Genomic DNA, 20,277 nt, shown 5'->3' with positions numbered 1-20,277 from the left:
ATATAGCTTCCAGAAATGTGAAATAATATTTGTAAAGATTCCAGCATAGTACCTGGCATAAATTAAATATTTAATAGATATTTGTTCTTATCCCCTTCCCCTACTTAAAAAAAGTTTGTAATACTTAGCGCAGTTTCTGACTCATACCAGATGCTTAAAAAATACTTATTAACTATTTATCATTCACAAATTCAGGGCTATCATGTTCAAGGAAATCATTAAGTTTTATTAGGATAATATTGTTAGAAAACGAGTTTTCTGGTAGCAAATGAATGTGTGTGTGTGTGTGAGTGTGCGTGTGTGTGTGTAGATACACAGAAAGACATATATACATATATGTATATCTTGTTATGAAGACACATAGATATACATAACTCATATTGATATATACTTATTAGTTACTGACCTTTCATTTGCTATAATTGGCTAAGAATACTCTATGAGCAAAGCATTTTGAGATAGTTTTAAAGACCTGAGAGACATAATACTCTCAGATAATGTACTGAAAGACCTTTTTGGATGTGTTTCGGGGGGAAAAACATTGACTAAAGTTGTATATGAATTTATTTTTATATTAAACAATATTATATATTGTTTTCAAGACTTTTTAGCATATAGTATGAAGTATAAATCAGACTCATTTGCAGCTTATAAGAATATTATATCTTCTTTATTTTACACTTTGTTTATCTATGAATGTTGGATTTATAGATTTGTCACAATTCATAAATGGACATGATTTGAGGTATTAGAAGTCAGATAAGAAGAAGATCATAAAAGAAGATACAGTAAGTGCCTGGAGAGAGAATCTAATAATATTGAGCAGACACTTTCTCTTTCTTCTTTTGACTGTGTCCAAACAGAGAAGAACTAGAAAAGTATCTACTGAAAACTGGCTGCAGTCAAACAGATTCTGAAACCACTGGAAATTCATTAAACAAACAGAATCCAGCTGTGTGCTGAGTTGGGTGTGCCTCTGAAAGGCTGAGAGAGAAAAATCTTCAGGACTTTAATGAAAAGTTTGCAAGTTTGACTTAAAAAGAATGACATATCTTCAGTGCCCAGATGAGGAAGCAAATGTAAAAAATAAAAGATTCTAGTGTAAAACTGCTATTTTAATGAGTGTGATGCTGTTGCATTATCAAACAAAATCAAAACAGAATAAAACAATAACAACAATGCTGTATTGTTGCATGAGCCTGAGACTAGCAGAGAAATAGCTTCCTTCAGAAGAACCTCATAGACTCAGAAGAGACAGATAATGTAATTGTAGACTATTGCCTTAAAGAAACTAACATCATCCAGGCTGGGCAAGTGGAATCATTCCCCATGTGCTTCCAATGTAGGTTTTTGTAAATGTGTGACTTCTTTGGCTAAGATGGGAAGGATCATAATAAATGTTGGAAGGGATGTGGGAAAACCGGGACACTAATGAATTGTTGGGGGACTTGTGAACTGATACCATTCTGGAGAGCAATTTGGAACTATACCCAAAGGGCTATAACACTATCCATATCCTTTGATCCAACAGTATTTCTATTGGGTCTATATTCCAAAAAGACCTTAAAGGAGAGAAAAGGATGTAATTGTGCAAAAATGTTTGTTGCATCTCTTTTTTCATGATGGCAAATAATTGGAAAATGACTAGGTGATCATCAATTGGAGAATGGCTGAATAAGTTATGGTATATGAGAGTAATTGAATATTTTTGTTCTATAAAAATAATGAACAGGCTGATTTTAGCAAAGTTTGAAAAAAATGTACAGAAAATGATACTGAGTGAAGTAAGCAGAACCAGAAAAACATTGTATACAGCAGCAACATGACTGTGTGTTGGTCAACAATAATAGACTTGGTTGGCTCAGCAATTCAGTGATCCAAGGCATCAATTTTGGATGGAAAATGCCATCTGCATCCAGAGAGAGAGACCTTTGGAGACTGAATGTGAATTAATGCACACACTATTTTCATTTTTTTCCCTCATTGTTTACTCCTTTTTGTTCTGATTTTCCTCTCCCAATCTGACTCATATGAAAATATGTAAAAAATGAATGTAGATGTATAACCTAAAAAAGTAAAACTAAAAAAGAAAGTAAAACAATGTCCCATTTCTTCCTTCCTTCCTTCCTTCCTTCCTTCCTTCCTTCCTTCCTTCCTTCCTTCCTTCCTTCCTTCCTTCCTTTCTTTCTTTCTTTCTTTCTTTCTTTCTTTCTTTCTTTCTTTATTTCTTTTTCAAATACTATATGCCTTTGTAGGGTAAAGAACTATGTCAAGGTTATGGGTAGATTTTATTAATTTATTATTTCTGTCCTTTTTTTCTTGAATAAATATGCTGATTATTCTTGATTTTGTATTCTCATTTAGAAAATGTTTCACAAACAAAAGTTAATATCATCATTGTGACTGATTTGTGTAAATAGGGAACACAGAAGCTAGAGTTAGGGATTAGAATTTTGAGTAGTAACTATGTTTTCCTGTTTTTCAGAGTTATCTATAGGTATTAGAGAATGAGTTGTAGAAGTGTAGCCATTTGTGGTTCCCCTTCTCAAGGCCCTCCTAGACCTTTCAGGATGATTGTAAATTGGGGTAATTAATGTGTGTGTGTGTGTGTGTGTGTGTGTGTGTGTGAAAGAGAGAGAGAGAGAGAGAGAGAGAGAGAGAGACAGAGACAGAGAGAGACAGAGACAGAGACAGAGACAAGAGATAGAGACAGAGAGACAGAGAGAAAGGTTACATTGCCAGCTTGAACAGTAGCAATACTTATATTTTACACTTATCTTTGAAAAGTAAGGTAAACTGAGATACAGGTTTCTGAGCCTGATTACCTTATTAGTTAGTCAAACAGATAATAGGCTTATGTGGCAGAAAATATCTTCAACAGCTGTCCTTGAAACAACTGAAATTTGGGTTGAGTGGGTGGTAGATAAGGTTACAAAGGTGGAAAATACTAGCATGGAATTACAAACTAAATGGATAGAATTAAAACTCGACTCAAAACTGCTTGAATAAAGGATGAAAGTAATTACAAGATAAAAACTTGATCTTTAGGCAATTTTCTCTGGAATGTAGGTTAAGGATGCAGTTACAAGGTTAAAGAGTTTAGACAAATAGCATGGGAGAGAATTAAACATCTGCCAGCTTGATTATGTCTTAAAATAAAATTAAGATCAGTTTTCAATTTTACAACATATATATATATATATATATATATATATATATATATATATATATACATATAGGCATATGTTTACATACATGTCATTCTTTGTATTTAATTTCTAAAGAGGACCAATGACATCCAAAGTGGCAATTGGTGATGATTTGGGATTCAGTAAATGATCTTGTTGTCCTTGATGTGTGACCAAGTTCTAAATGTTCTATAACACCCATTCTGCTGGGGATGACTTCATATGCTTGGGGTAAACACACTCCTAATTCACCAAGATTCAGCCTATAGTTTCTTAAGGTTTGTTAACTGTAAATGACTCAACTTTTTGGAGCCAGAGGTGAGAGCTGAGTGACAGTAGACAGCAAAGGTGGGTGAGTAGCCCTTTAAACTAGGCAAATCCTTACACCAGAGGAGCTAGTTCTCCTCAAATACCATATAGATAGATGGATAGATAGACAGTTTAGGTACTTATATGCAAATATACATAAGTGGATATGAATAGACAAATAGGCATATGTGTGTATTCCTATGTTAAAATGTTTCTTTTTATATTTGCATGCATATATGGAAGTGTAATAGCATGGGAAAAAAATGAAGTTGTCCTGAGAGTCAAAAAAACACTAATTTCTGATAACAATTTATAATCAATGTCAAGGAAAAAATAAACTAACTTTCCAAAAAAAAAAAAAAGAGTTCGCCTCTGGAATTCATGGGTTCTACCTCCTTGAAGTTCCTCATGTGAAGGCTCAACAACCATTTGAGTATGGCATAGTAAGATGCTTTTTGTGTATGAGTTGGGTTAGATGATTTTCAAAGTCCCTTTTAACTCTTAAAATTCTGTATTTCTTTTATTTATTAATTTTTCCCTTTTAACTCTTAAAATTCTGTATTTCTTTTATTTATTTATCCCTTTTAACTCAAATTCTGTATTTCTTTTATTCATTCATTCATTACATTCATTTATTTGTTTTTTGTTGAGGCAATTGGGGTTAAGCAACTTGGCCTGGGTCATACACAGCTAGGAAGTGTCAAGTGTCTGAGACTAGGTTTGAGCTCATGGCCTCCTGACTTCAGGGCTGGTCCTCTATTCATTGCTCCACCTCGCTGCCCCTAAATTCTTCATTTCTCTAAAGACCTTAGATGTATTGTCACCTCTGACACAGACAGACTTTGTAACCTTAGGCAAGCTGCCACCAGAGAACTCAGTACCCCCAGGCAGTTCTTTAAAACTATAAATTGCAGAAAATGTAGCTGTGTTGGTTGTTAAACACTAATAATTCCTTACTTCAGCAAAATCACAGATCCATTCTGTATGTGGTATGTGTATATATGTGTACATAGACATGTGTGTACATTCATATGTGCATATTATGTATGTGTGTGCAGGTGAATATGTATGTATAGTCATTAAAATCAAAGCTTTAGAAATGACATTAAGATTTTTGGGAGATCCTGTATACACACACACACACACACACACATATATAGATAGATAGATAGATATAGATAATATTATATACATAGTCTTCCTTACTAGCTATATGTCATATTCTAGGCAATTAATTTTTTAAAATTCCACTTTGTTTTTCCAGTATACATATTTAGCTTAATTTTTTTTTCCTGCTTAAGTAATCAGGATTAAGTGACTTACCCACAGTCACACAGCTAATGTCAAGTACTTGAGATGGATTTGAACTTAGGTCCTCCTGACTAGATAAGAGTTACCTAGATATGCTTTGATCTCTTTTTAATTATTGAGGATTACATTGGGGAAGCCTTATCTTTTATTCAAGTATTTAATGTAGTTAGTGAAAAGTGGCCCATGAGTTGAACATTTGTAAAACCTTAACATGAAAAAGAAATCATTCTTTTGTTTTAACTCTTTAAAGAAAGTTTTCATGATACTATGGAATTCATTAAGTTGCAAATAGCTCCCTGATTTTTCTAAAAATATTATTTCATTTTAACATTTTTAAAATAAATACTTTTTTTGTTTAAATTTGTCATATGTTGTTCTGAAATTAAAAAATATGGGACCTATGGGATCTGTGGTGTGTGTGGGAGAGTATCTAAGGCATTTATGTCAATTTTTGAAACCAATAAAATATTTCTATATATTAAATTTTATATCTGGACACCTCTCAGTCAACTAAGTAATTGTCAAGAAGTGATGATATTGTCTAGGATATACTAGGACATATTCAACATATATAGGACTGCTTGCCATCTAGGGGAAGGGGGTGGAGGGTGGGAGGGAAAAATCGGAACAGAAGTGAGTGCAAGGGATAATGTTATAAAAAAAATTACCCTGGCATGGATTCTGTCAATAAAAAGTTACTATAAAAAAAAAGAAGTGATGATATTGGAAATGGCCTATAGAAACTTTATATTGTTATCAACTATGTCAATTGTACGTTTCTATTGCTGGGAGTATGTGTGCAGAAATAGTGATTTTTAAGATAACCAGTAAGGCTAGGGGGTAACTCTTTTCCAAATTGTGATTCAGGAGAAAATAAATTTAAATCTGAGTTAGATTCAGAGTTTCTTCAGAGTATCCAAAACTAAGGATTAGGAAGCAAGAAGTTAAGCCAAGAAAATCTGCCTCAAATGAGGAGGAATGATTCAGGAAATTTTTATGAAATTATGATATACCTCTATCTGAAAACTATTTCCCTTCATTGCAACAATATTGGCTTATACATTGACTAAGGTGCAGATCCTGTCTATCAGTGCAATGTTGGATTCCTTGCACCCTAGACCCTTTGTATATTAGAATCCATGGGAATAGACAGTATTGATTAGATTATAAACCATTATCAGGTTTCAGAAATAAGAACGCAGGCATGTGATGATTTCTCAGTTGCCTTTTATTTACTTAAATGTTGTATCTATGCTGTTTTCTGTTTATTTGAATTTTGTCCTTCATTGAAATTTATTGAATTTTCAGAATTCCTGGCTTTCATTATATATTTGATATTTGGTCTAGAAATGTCTCCTATCATCAATCATCCAAACATTTCTACAACTGATTTTTCATAAATCACAAATCCAAGCATGTTTCTAATATTCAATTCCTACTGACTTCCTATTACTTTCAGAATTACATATAAAACTTTTGTGTTTTTCACTTGAACAGTTCCTTGTAATTCCCCCAACTTTATCTTTCCAGCCTTGTTTCATATTATTACTCCTATATATGCTTCTTTTCAGGCAAATGGGCCTCCTTGTTTTATTTTATTTTATTTTATTTTTTATGGCTGTTCCTTCATCTCCTGCCTATGTGTTTTTATATTGGCTGGTCCCTGGGGGTAACCCTTCCTAATTTGTAATTCTCAGAAGTCTTTGTTTTCACAACTCATCACCTTCTACATGAGGCCTTGCATGATTATCCCTAATTTCTAGTGCCTTTACTGAAAAAGTAGCTTGCATCTCTCTCTCTCTCTCTCTCTCTCTCTCTCTCTCTCTCTCTCTCTCTCTCTCTCTCTCTCTCTCTCTCTCTCTCTCTCTCTCTCTCTCTCCATGTACATATATATTACATAAACATATACAATATACGTGCATGTATAAAAGGATTGTAAGCTCCTTGAAGACATGAGTATTTTTTCCTTCTATCTCTGTACCCTTTTTATCTAATATAACTCCTTGAATATAGGAAATATGCCACATAAATACTTACTGATCAATTAATTCATTGATGTTACATGTTCATTGTACACTTCCCCTCATAATATTTCATGAACAAAGGTGATAGAATTCAAATGTTATGGCCGCTGTCCTGTCAATATTTAGGAAAAGAAATTACTTTGGGAATTCTGGCAGATCTATTTTCTTTCATGTCTGTTTATTGTTCTCCTTATAGTTTTATCTATATGCACTGTTTGAATGATGACTTTATCTTTCAGGCTTTTTGTAGGCTCATTTTGTCCTCACTTTATTTTTGATACTTTGTGAGATGTCATGATTCTTAAATTTCTGTCATTCTCCTCTTTTATCTTTTAAATCTTTTAATCTTTTAAAAATGAAAAGTTTATCCTGAACTGATATCACTTGTCAACTGGTTGCCATCTGTAACTTTTGGGATCATTATCATCCATATATAGGAACACTGAGAGAATCTTACCAATAAGAAGGACTTTCATGGAACATTTATGCATCTCTGTGGTCCACAACTTGGAGGGGAAGGAGCATTCCTTTCTTTTTTATTGCTGTCCTGATTTTGCTAATTGGTGTATTATTGAGCAAAGTTATCTTCTTGATCATAATTTTTATGTAATCTTGTGTGATACATATTTGCAGAAGATACCATGTTTGAGGAAAAGTTTCCAGGCTATAAAACCAGAAAATACTGATTTGATTTACACTTGCCCTCTTAGCTTACAACTATCTATTCTCTTCCAAAAGTAGCTACTTTCTATGTGAAATAGAGCTTTCAAACTGACATCCACAAAAAAGAAAAAGCCTGTATAGTAAGAAAATGGAGTACTATGTGACTATGATAGTCATATATTTGAGCATCCCTAAGAACACATTTACATCTAAATGTAAAGTCTGTAAATTATACAGGGCATTTCACTGAAAAGGTACAAATTATCTCAAGTAAAATCACTAATAATGTTTTGTTATTGCCTTTGCTAGTCTCTATAAAACTAACAAATGGGCTTTTAAAGAATTACCTTAAGACTGCTGCTACTAAAGTAAAAGGGGCTGTTTTTGAATTTTTGAATGAAATGGGTTTAGTTGTCTGTTTATTTCAAGTGATTTCCTCTCAGTAGACTGCAAAGCCATTATGAACAGCTTTTCTCTCTGTGGGGAATAGCAGCAGAGACTGTAGGTGGTCTATACGCAGAAAAACTAGCTGGAAAAGACATCTTCTTTAGGTGATTTATTTTTTATTTAAGTTATGTGATTATATTTCCAATTTTAGCTACAAAATTTGGTGGCCATGGAAAAACTTACCTGTGAAACAGACTCGATGTATGAGATTCAGAATGTAAGACAAAGATAAACCAACATAGACCTTGAAGCAGACTCTAACTAAGGGTACCTAAGTGATGGAATTAGAAAATCTACTTGTTAATACCACATTTGTCTATCACAATATTTTAACAAATAAGACAATAATAAAACTTAGCAAATAAGTCTAATCTAATTTGGTACCTCTTTTATGACTTGCTGTCTTAGTATGATGCTTCAATAAGATTGTTTCAGAATAAATTCAGCTCATCATTGTCATCATCATCATCATATCTAATATTTATATACCAGTTAAACATTAACAAAGTGTTTTATATTTGTTATTTCTTTTGATCCTTACAACTTTGTAATGTAGGTTTCTTTTTTAATATATCTGTTTTATGGAAGATGAGACTGAAGCTGAGCAAGTTTAAGTTATTTACTTAGAATAAGACATTTAAATATTTGAGATAGGATTGAATTCAATTCTTTCTTTAATCAATTCTAGCATAATGTTTCATTCTGAACTCCTTAGCTGTCTGATGGATGATGGTGAGGATCCCCCGTACCAGTAGGGAAAGAATCCTGCCTTGCATACACGAACATTTACTATATATGCTAACATTTATTAATTTGTGAAATAGAAATGAATGTTTAAAAAAAACATTGATTAAGGGCTTACGTTTAAAGTACTGTGATTTGTTTAGGGTACATAGAGAAAAGGGACAGCTCCTGTTTTCAAACAATTCTCATAAGGAGAAATAACAGTAAAAAGTTTCAGTAACAAGTCAGATGGAAATACCTCAAGGTTTTTAGAAGTCAGTGGAAAAGTAGAGAGTAACATATTTAAAAAACATTTTCATTGATAAAACCATATCTCTTTTTCATGCAAGACTAATTCTAAAGGTTGATGGAGAAAACTTTCTTTTTTGTCCTTTAGCAGTTGACTGGTAAGGAGATAGAAGGTATAATACCTCAGAGGAAAATGATAGTCTATATATCCATGAGATTGCTTCCCTAATGGCTGTGGAATTTAGTTTGGAAGCTGGTGGGCTCTCCTGGCAGTGGGACACTGCTTTATTGGACTTAATAGGTTTTCCTGAGGCAGTTGATTAGGTGGATAGAATAACATGCCTCTTCTCCACTGAACTGATCCTTTTAATGTTATATGAGGTGGTTAGTCTAGTCTAGAAGTATTACCAGTAGTTTCAGGTTTACTCCATTTCCTAGATCTAATGGATTGAATTTAGGGCTTCCTATACCAATATCATAGAACAGTCAAAGTAGTAGTGATAATTTGATCCACATGATATATTTCACCTTCTCTCACCTAGAACATGACTCATTGACTCTTTAGCTAAGTTGGACTGATTCCCTACCCACTTAGATGTATAAATGATTATATTGTGGTTCATTTCATCATATTTCATATTTAAATGGTCTAATAAAAATACAAAGCCCTGAAGTCAGGAGGACCTGAGTTCAAATCTGCCTCAGATACTTAAGACTCCCTAGCTGTGTGATCCTGGGCAAGTCACAACCCCAATTGCCTCAAGGGAAAAAAAAATTAAAGGATAGTCATTTTGCTTTCCCATATCACATCTTTGCTGTCTGCAAATTTTCCTTTCTAGGAATATTAAATATAAATCAAATCATATGTCAATATGCTAGCATTTCTCGGAGGAAGGAACTATATTAACACAAAGCCTTATTATTTATTTAAAAACAAATTGATGCAGCATGCTTCTTATAAAAAGTCTGAATGCCTATGAGTTTATTTATTGGTCTTTGTTTCAGGGCTAACCTTGAATTTACAAAGCTGATTATTAAATTACAAAGAAATTGGCTTGAAATTAGTCCCAACTATATATTAGGGCTCTAACGAGAGGGGCATTTCACTTTATTCTGCATCTTTAGAATCCCCTCTGCCAGATAGAACTCATTTTAATGAAAACTGAAATTTGGAGTATTTCCAACAGGACCAGTAATCTATAAAGCATCTCTATGACTATTTTGTTTGACTTTAAGGCCATTATTTATATCTATTATGTCCCAATACATTTATACTATGCTTGAATTTTGTTATTTTTTTTACCTAATTTACCTAATAAATATTTTTAAATTCTGGGCCTTGAATGTAATAATTAGAAAGGTGCTCTCAATCTGTGTCAAAGGCAAAATGAATCTTTTATATCTAAACATATTTTTATGAACTGATGCTAAGTGAAATGAGCAGAACTAGGAGATCATTATATGTTGGAATCTTTACAAACTGTTAAGTCATTAGAGTTAATAGAGACAATAATTATCTAATTTAGTATGGTTCAGTATGATTGATCTGATCCTATGATAAGATGTTATGGACCAGAACTTGAAACAAGGTACTAAGTACAACTGATAGAAACAATGCTTGTGTTCACACCTTTAGAGAGCTCATATAAGCAAGAAATATTTAAGTACTCATTGGAGTTCACATGTTTGGGAGATTTCAGGGTTTAGTATGAGATATCCGAATTCACACTTCCCTTGAAGCTCTCAGGGCCAGAGAGCACACTGGGAGAAACCCATAATCCCATTCTCTCAGAGGAGGAGTTAACCTTTGGGAGATCATATATAAGAAACAGACAGAGGCTTTCTCGGGGAGTTCAGCTGAATTAGATTGAAAAAGGGAGCATCTGTCAGTTCAGCAGAAGCCCACTCTCGGAGGCGCAAGCAGGTTCACTTCATCTCACACAACTCTGATGGCTGGGCTCCTGCACTTCCCCCACTGAGACCAACGCTGGTATGAAAGGCTCTCCAGAAAGCTGCCCAGCCCCAGGCAAGGAGGTGCTGACTGGAGGCTGAAGAAAGCAGAGGCAGAAGCAAGGGACAATCTAGAAGAGCTCTTGGAACCAAGCAGAGAGATAGGCCTCTGAGCTAACCGGGCCCAAGGAAAGAGATAAGAAATGAAAGATCTGAACTTTTATCACCTGGCTGCATTTGGGTGATTATTGTTTTTAACTGAAACTAAGGCTGTCTCCAAAAAACCTCCCCAAGAAACTTGCTCCCAGAGAGAACCTTCATATTATATTTTAAAGAAAAAAACCCACCACATTTAGTAATAATGATACATGAGAACCAGTCACCTTAAATATTTCATTTTGTATATCCCATATGAATCTCAAACTCTATTATTCCCCAAACAGAACTCATTTGATGAGTTAGGGGGTATCTATCCCAAATATGTGAAGATTTCTCCTGGTGGAATGGATGAATGAGAACAATTTGTTCTAACGGCCATGAAGGCAGTAGAGGTAGGTGTTGTGAAGCCCTTAGAAATTAGTTAGACATGGAAGACACCAAGGTCATCCACTACATCTCAAATCATCACCAGTTGTCTTCACTCTGTCCTGCCATTGGACAGTGGTGGCTTTAGAAGAAAGAATGAGGCTGGAAACTTCATGCAACACTGACTCACTTAAATCAAGTTTACATAGGAATCAAAACACATCAACATACTACTTTACCATTTCTACTCTCAAAGTCATCTGGCAATGGGCAGGTGATAAAACAGCAGGTGTGGATATACTGGTAATTATAGTCACAACCCTGCACACAGACAGCTCAGGCCATGGAGTCATTTTTTTTTACCAAAAGCACAATGAGATTTGACAGCTCCTGGTAGTCTGAGCAGCCTTTTATTGATTGCACTGCTTGACTCCATGTGTGAAGAAGGGGCTAGAAAAAGTGCCCTAAAAGTCATCTGCTTACACAATTTTGGTCTGATTACTGTGGCAAGCAGGGATCTCATGCTGTGGTCAAGGCACTAAAAATGTAAAAAAAAAACTTTTGAAAAGTTGAATCTGCCTATCATTGGAACATGTAATGTGTGCACACTTATGGACAATACAAAATCAAGGAGACCTGAAAGAAGAATAGCTCTTGTTGCATGAGAACTGAAAAAGCATTACATTCAAATAACAACCCTGAGTGAAACAAGGCTGGCAAATGAAGGCCATCTTGCTGAAATAGGAGTTGGATACATATTTTTCTGGCCTAGCCACAGTGAAAAGGAATGCCATGAAGGTGATGGTGGTTTTGCAATCAAAACAAATATAGTAAACAAGCTCACATAACTTCTCAAAAGAGTGTATGACAGGTTCATGACAATGTGATTGCCATTTGCAGGGAAATGCCATGCCATCATCATCAGTGTCTATGCTTCCACTATCATAAAACCAGATAAGGTCAAAGAAAAATTTTAGGAAGACCTGGAGACCCTTATCATCAATATGCCCAAAAGGGAGAAGCTTATAATTCTGGGTGACTTTAGTACTAGAGTAGGCTCAGATTATCAGATATGGCAGGGAGTCTTTGGGAGGAATGGATTTGGAAACAGTAACAGCAGTGATCTTTTACTTTTGAAGACTTATGTATCTCATGACCTTCTCATCATCAATATTCTCTGTATCTAAATGCAATGGAATTTTGTGTTTGCATCCTTACAGCAAACATTTACATTTAATAGATTATATAATTATAAAGAGAAGAAACAGACAGTGACAAAGGCAATGTGTGGTGCAGAGTGCTGGACTGATCATAGACTTCTCCTTTCCAAGCTGAATATTCACATTCAACAAATCTAAGGCAAAAAGACTATTAGAAGAATTAATGTCAACAGATTAGAATGCTTCTCTAAGAGGGATCAGTTTTTTGCTAACTTGGAAGGTAAATTGAGGCAAAACACAGTTGGCAACAATGGAGCAGAAAAGAAGTGGGGATTTTCAGAGAGTGGTATACAGCACTGAATTTGTTCATTTGGGTCAGAATGCTTGCAAACATAAAGACTGATCTGATAAAAATGATGGGGAAATTCAGAGGCTGCTAAATGAAAAAGGAGAATTCTATAAGGTGTATGATCATCCACTTCTAACAAGGTATCATTCGATTCCATCAAAAGGAAAACACAATCAACACTTAGACAGATTAAGGACTCTTGGCTCAGTAAGAAGATGAATGAAATTTAGTTTTATGCTGATAATAACAATTCAAAACATTTCAACACTGAAAGCTATTTATTGGCCAAAAACCTATGGTTCATCTCAACTACTTAGTGCTGATGGTGCCACACTGATTTGTGGTTAATGACATGATCCTAGAGAGATTGGCTGAATACTTCCATAGTGTTCTCAACAGAATATCATCAATCAATGCTGAGGCTATTGACTGTTTATCTCAAGTTGAAATCAATCACTCCCTAGCTGAAGTTCCAATTAAAGAAGAGACTTTTAATGTCAATAGTCTACTTTCATGTAGCAAAGAATTGCGTGTTAATTCTATTCCAGCTGAGATTTACAAAGTTGGGCATCCATTTCTCATATAAAAGCTAATTAAAAATTTCCAGATTATATGGCAAGAAGAGATTATGCCTTAAGAATTCAAGAATGCCTCCATTGTTCATCTTTATAATAGTAAAGAGAATAGACTATGCTGTGAAAATCAAAGTTTGCAGTGATATCTTTGTTTTAGTTTTTGATGACAAGATTCTTGCCAGAGTCCTTCTTAATAGACTCACCCTTCACCTGGAAAAAGGTCCTGTTCCTGAGAGCCAATGTGACTTTAGAAGGGCCTGAGGAACATTCAGTATGATATTTACTGCCTGACAACTACAGGGAAGATGCTAGGAGCAGAACAGAGATCTGTATACAACATTTATAGTTCTGACCAAGGACTTTGATATTATCAGACCAGAGAAGTTCTTCAGTTTAGTATGCCAATTTCATAATGGTATGCTTCCTGATGGTCTGGACAATGGACAATGCTTTTGAGCTTTTCTAGTTACAAATACAGTGAAGCAAGGCTGTGGGCTTGCTCTCTCATTTTTTAGCATAATGCTTCAGCCATGTTGTCAAACACCTTTAATGAGGACAAACATGGAATCAAAGTTAGCTATCAGGTAAATTCTTCAACTGGAAAAGGCTACAAACCAAAACTAAAATAGAGGGAGTATTGATACATGATTTTTTTTTTTTTGGAAGATCATTGTGAAGTCAATGTGGTCTCTGAAGCTGAGATGTAACAAGGTATGAATCAGGTCTCTGTTAGGCTTGTGCTGATTTTTGCCTAACAATTGACACCAAGAAAAAGCACCACACCATTCATATGTGCTTTTGTAAAGTTTTGAATGCTGTGGATAAGTTCCCTTTTCTTGGCAGTATATGTTCCAGGAATGTCTACATTGATAATGAAATTAACAGACACATTAGCAGAAGTATCTCAACATTTGGGAGACTCCAAAATAAACTGGAAAAAAGGAGAGGTATTAGACTGACTACAAAACTGAAAGTCTACAGAGCTGTTATGCTGATCTAATTGTTGTATACCTGTGAAACCTAGATAGTATAGCAATGTCATGCCAGGAAACTGAATTATGTCAATTTGAATTTTCTTAAGAAGAAATAAGCATATTTCTTATGCTTATTATTATGGCATAATAAGATAATAGTCACTGAGGTCCTTTTTTGAACTAAACTGTTAAGCATTCCTGCTCTGTTACATAGGGTACTCCTCCATTGGGTTGTTCTGTTATTGTTCAAATTCCAAATGTACACTTGTCCAAAAGACTATTTTATGGATAACTCATACAGGAGAAGCACTCGAAAAGTGTTCAGAAAAAGTGATACAAGGATACTCTCAAGGTCTTTCTTCAGAAGTGGAGAATTGATTTTATGACATGGAAGACACTGGCACATGAACGCCCAGCATGGCATGACCTCATCAGAAAACGTTCTGTGCTTTATGAGCAAAGCAGAATTGAATTAGCTCAGAAGAAACATGAAATGTACAAAGTTAGGGAAGCCACTTCAGATGTTCAGAGGTTCTATTTGTCTTTAAGCTGTCATTCATCCTGTAACTTGACTCTAACTTTGTGATGTCATTTTGGTTCTCTTTGATAACAAAGGACAACAACCTGAGCTAACCTATTTTTCTCCCTAAATTCATTCTGCTTTTGAACTTCTCTATTACATTATCTTATATGGATTATTTAACAAGATTCTAATTGTTGTATTTGTTTCAATTCTTGATCTTTCTAATCCATCCTACATATCGCTATCAGTAATTTTCCTAAAGTTCAGAGTCAGACCATCTAATCCACTCACTCAATAAATTATACTAGTTCCCTGTGACCACTGGGAAAGGGCTACACAGACACACACACACAAATAGACATACAGACACACACAAATAGACACACAGACAGATCTACACAGACACTCTTTGAAAAAGATCCATCCATCACCAAGAATTTATTGAATGTCTATTATCTGTCAGACACTGGGTTATTTGATTGGATTATAAAAACAAATTTGAAATAGTCTCTGTTTTCAAGAAGCTTATAGTCTTTTGGAGGGTTCTGAAGATATCTGAATATCTATATAATCTATCTATCTATATCTGAAAATATCTGAATAATATCTATATAATATATATCTATATCTATATATCTATCATAAGATATCTGAATATATAATATATATGTATACATATATACATATATATTATATGTATGGAGCTTGTGTAACTATGTATCCACAATAGCAGGATACACATTTGTCCTTTTGTTTACTCATCAAGAAAAATATCTTTTTTTATATGTAGGGCAAATATCTGAATTTTTCTGTCATAATCAAGAAGCGTACAGCAAGTTAAATAATTTAAAAATAATCACATATCTAACATATAACTCTTCATTAAATTGCCAGTATTCCATCCTTATTATACTCATTCTTGAGTTTGAAGCAAAAACTTATATTAGGAGCATCAGTGCATGCTTTTTAATAACAGAATATATTCAAAATATATCTTTAAAGTATATAATGTCTAATAGGAAAAACAGAATAAGCTATTATTGTAATTTTTCTATTAAACCATCATTTTGGACATTGAATGAATATTGTAATTACTTAGCATTTCTAATGGGAATATTACCAAAATTAAAATTAGGATGAAATGTTTAATACACATTAATCTGTTGTGGGTGAATTGGAACTAGTTTTAAACTCATAAGTGCTTCTCAGAACCCTTGGATTAGATTTATATTTTCTTCATTCATTGAATATACCTAATCATTCATTTTCTTCCCAGTAAGTAGGCCTAACACAGTCCAGCAAGAATCTTAAAAGCTGGAAATCTCTGCTTTGATTTATAGTGGAATTCCCACTATTGCTAGCACATAAGACATTTCCTAATATTGATGCCATGAGGAAAAACACTTTAAAATGCTCATTAATGTGGATATAAAGATAAGTGAAATTATCCTACTTTTTACTATTCCTGCACATTAACAAATTATGATACCTAGAGGACAATGAGTGAAATTATCTGTAGTTGATAAACTTAATCATATGAAGAAAATTTGCAAGAGCTAAGGATATTTAACTTGAGCAATGAAAGACAAAGGAGATATGATCACTGGCTTCAAATATTTGAAGAACTGATATAAGGAGAAAGATTAATCTATTCAATTTGGTGACAGAGGGCAGAACTTAGAATAATGAATGGGTGTTATAGGGATGACAATTTTATATCAAAATGAGAAAGAATTTCCCAATTGGAGTTTCAAGAAATGAAATACTATGGGAATCTAACTGTGATCTAACTGTCACTGGGAAGTATACTACCCCACTAAATTTCATCAACTCTTCATCAGCTCTTCTTCCTCACTGTCTGGAACAATTGGACTTTGGTTGACTCTAATAGAAAGGAATAGGATAGGGAGAGAACAAGTGTAAAAACTGATTTTAGTAAGTTCCATGATCTGTCAATTCTTAGTAATATGAGGTACAGAGTGGATGTTATACATCCCTACAAAGATGAAGTGAAAATCACTAGGTCATTTAGTGAATCAAACAAATGAATTCTACATTTTACAATTAATCATATGTGCCCCAAATGAGAATTTTTTTACATTGAATGAAATAATATTTACTTATTATATCAATACTTAATAAATAGTATATTTATTATATATCACATATTATGCATGTTATGTCACATTTTATATTGTATAAATATTATATTTGGTATCAATATTTAGTAGATTTATATCAATACTTAGTGAATTTGATGCACTGCATTAAGTATTCTTCATGGATTGAATTGAATCTCTAGAAATTTGCTACAAAACTTGCAACTTTTATTACTTTTAATAAGATCATCGATTTATAAATGGAAGGGATGTTACAAGTCAACTATTCCAATATCTCCTACATTTTACATATGAGGAAAGAGGAAAGAAAAGGTTAAAAATGCTTTCTTAATTGAAACAGATATTAAATACCAGGTCCTATGTTTTTAACTCCCTTTTTGGCTTTAAATTTAAAACTTAAAAATCACACAATTTCAGAGGTGAAAAGAATCCAAAAATCTAGTAAGCCCAATTTGTAAGTGAATGAGAATACCCCTACAATAAATTTTATTTATTGTGTGTATGTATATATATTTACACACATATATACATATATATATGTACAATGTTTATATGTATGTATGTATATGTAGCTTAATTTGTAGATCTCAAGTGAGGAAGAGCCCATTGCTTTAGCACTATTTCTCTTTGATCAAGTAGGAAGAATCTAATGCCTCATATCACCATGGTCTTTCAAATTACTTACAGCCCACTTTTATGTCCATTCACAATCTTATCTACTCCCAATACTAAATATCATTTGTTCCTTCAAGAGTTCCACACAGTATATGCTGCTTACATATATAGATTAGTATCAATTTTTTTCTCAATGAAATTATCTAGATGCTGATTTTTTTCACTCAAATTTATTCTCTTCATCATTTCTAACCTACTTTAGATTTATTTTAAATTTAATACTAAGAGTTCAAAAAATTAGGCCATATGAAACAATCATCAAAAGTTGTTTTGTCTTGGAATTTTTCAGTATGCAACAGAATTGGAATAACCATGGTATTCTTCTCATGTATGAGAATGGCTTTATTGTAATATATTGCTGGACATTGACAGATTTGATGTGTTGACAGATATTTAAATTCTCTACAGTAAAATATCATTTGTTCTGGCTTTATTGTAATATATTGCTGGACATTGACAGATTTGATGTGTTGACAGATATTCAAATTCTCTACAGTAAAATATCATTTGTTCTTTGTTTTGAATGGGTATATGTGTGCCTATTTTCTGTGATATTGAAACATTATATCACTTGTAGAAATGGCAAGATGTTTTTAGAATAATGACTTTATAAAATCCTAGTCATGGACAAGCCAATGGGATTTCAAAAAATACTGGGGACATTGTCTCCTGACATTCTCAATTAAACCCCCCACTTCCCAGCAAACAAGAAAACAACACAACTTTAGCAAAGCTGGTTTTGCATACCACTTATCTTGTTTTGAATTGGACAATTCTGCCAAATATTTTCTTTTTTTCTTTAATGAAATCCATGAGAATTTTTTGTGTTTTTGTTTTCAGTGGGATTTTTTTTGGAAATATTTTAGATGAAATGAGGGGTAAGATAAATTGGCACAGAAACTCAAAGAAAAGTTTTGGTAATAGAAAGATTCCAGTATGGCTGTATTGCAGAGATAAATTTATTTGCAGCCCTATGCTTATCAACTTATTCTGTTATTGCTGAGATTGCCTGATCCACACATTCCATTTGACCATTTGCAGTACTATAAGACATTTGTCTAATCATTTTAAATGGGTTGAATATTGGTTTTTGAGTTTTCTTAGTTGACTTGTCAAGTCAACTTTATTTTGATAAAGAAATAAAATTTGTGAAAGAGATAAATGGAGTTTTGCCAATAACTTCCAAAAATATTAGAAGAGCTTTGCTTCAGAAGGATAGTCATTCTGAGGCTTCTAGTCCCAGTGATACCTAACATTGAGTTCCAACCAACACAAAGCATATGTAATTCCAGAAATAAGAACATTGGAATCTGAGGTGGTGATATAGTGATCTTTTCAGAGTATTATTGAAATACCATCAAGATAGACATGAGAGCACCTCCCTTACAGATACATATTGTATTATTACTTCTTTTTAACTTATTATTCCTGCAAGAATGGCAATGTAAACTAGTCATTATGTTTGGTATCAGAACTGAAAATAAGAGATAATGAACAAAAATAATATCTTTGCTTTAAATGTGTGAAGCTGTTTTGACATACTATTCACACAGAAAAATGGAAGAGAAAGGGAGGCTCAGATTGGGTTCATTTTATCAGTTGATTTAATAGCATCCCTGTATCCCCACAGCTGTGCTCACTAATTTCAAAAGTGGTGGTAGAATAGATATTGATAGAATCATCACAACAATGCTGAAACGTTTGGAAAGTCGGGGTAAGGAGAGATATTGGTACTGTTAATGATTTGTCATCACTTTATCATTATTCTTTCCAGAACACTCCACTTAAATTTTAACCAAATGTACCAATACACTATGCTTTCAGTCACAGTCTCCCAGTCTTATTTGATTTTGAACAGGCTAAAGAATTTCAGTAGATGTGATTATGGAAATAATAATAGTCTTAATTATCAAAGGCTTAAGCTCAAGGATCCTTAACCTCTACTGCTTAGTCAATATACAGAAATGTAGGGAAGAATGAACCAGCCATTTAGAATGTATCAAAGTTGTCAAAATGAAACAGGTCAATTTGCAACATATTTTTGTTGTTCTTGTTGCTATAGTATACTTGAGATGTCAAGAATAATTTTTGAGATAAGCATCTGAACGAATTCAAGTAAAATAATTTATTTGAAACATAGATCAAAAATGTGAAGCTAATATATTTTAAGTTACAGTGGGACTTTTATCAGAAAGATTTTGAACAAGTCCTTTCGTCTTGTCCTTGTCCTTATCTGTATGGCTTTTTCTACATTGTAAAAAAAAATCACTGCTTTTGTGAAATCATCTACTATAACTTTAGTGCTGCAATATTTTTCTTTCTAGTATGGACTTCTCCTTTTCTTACAAATGTTTAATTCGTGTTTAAAAGTATTTTTAAAGACCAATGTAAACTAAAATGTTTTTATTCTTTTGCCTATAAATCCTGCTGTTAGGTATTTACCTGCCAAAGGTCCAAGATAGGAAGAGAGGTGGTTTTTTAATATTTATACACACACACACATACATATATA

This window comes from Sarcophilus harrisii, chromosome 2, assembly GCF_902635505.1.
Source record: "Sarcophilus harrisii chromosome 2, mSarHar1.11, whole genome shotgun sequence".
Lineage (NCBI taxonomy): Eukaryota > Metazoa > Chordata > Mammalia > Dasyuromorphia > Dasyuridae > Sarcophilus > Sarcophilus harrisii.
This window is presented reverse-complemented; position numbering follows the sequence as displayed.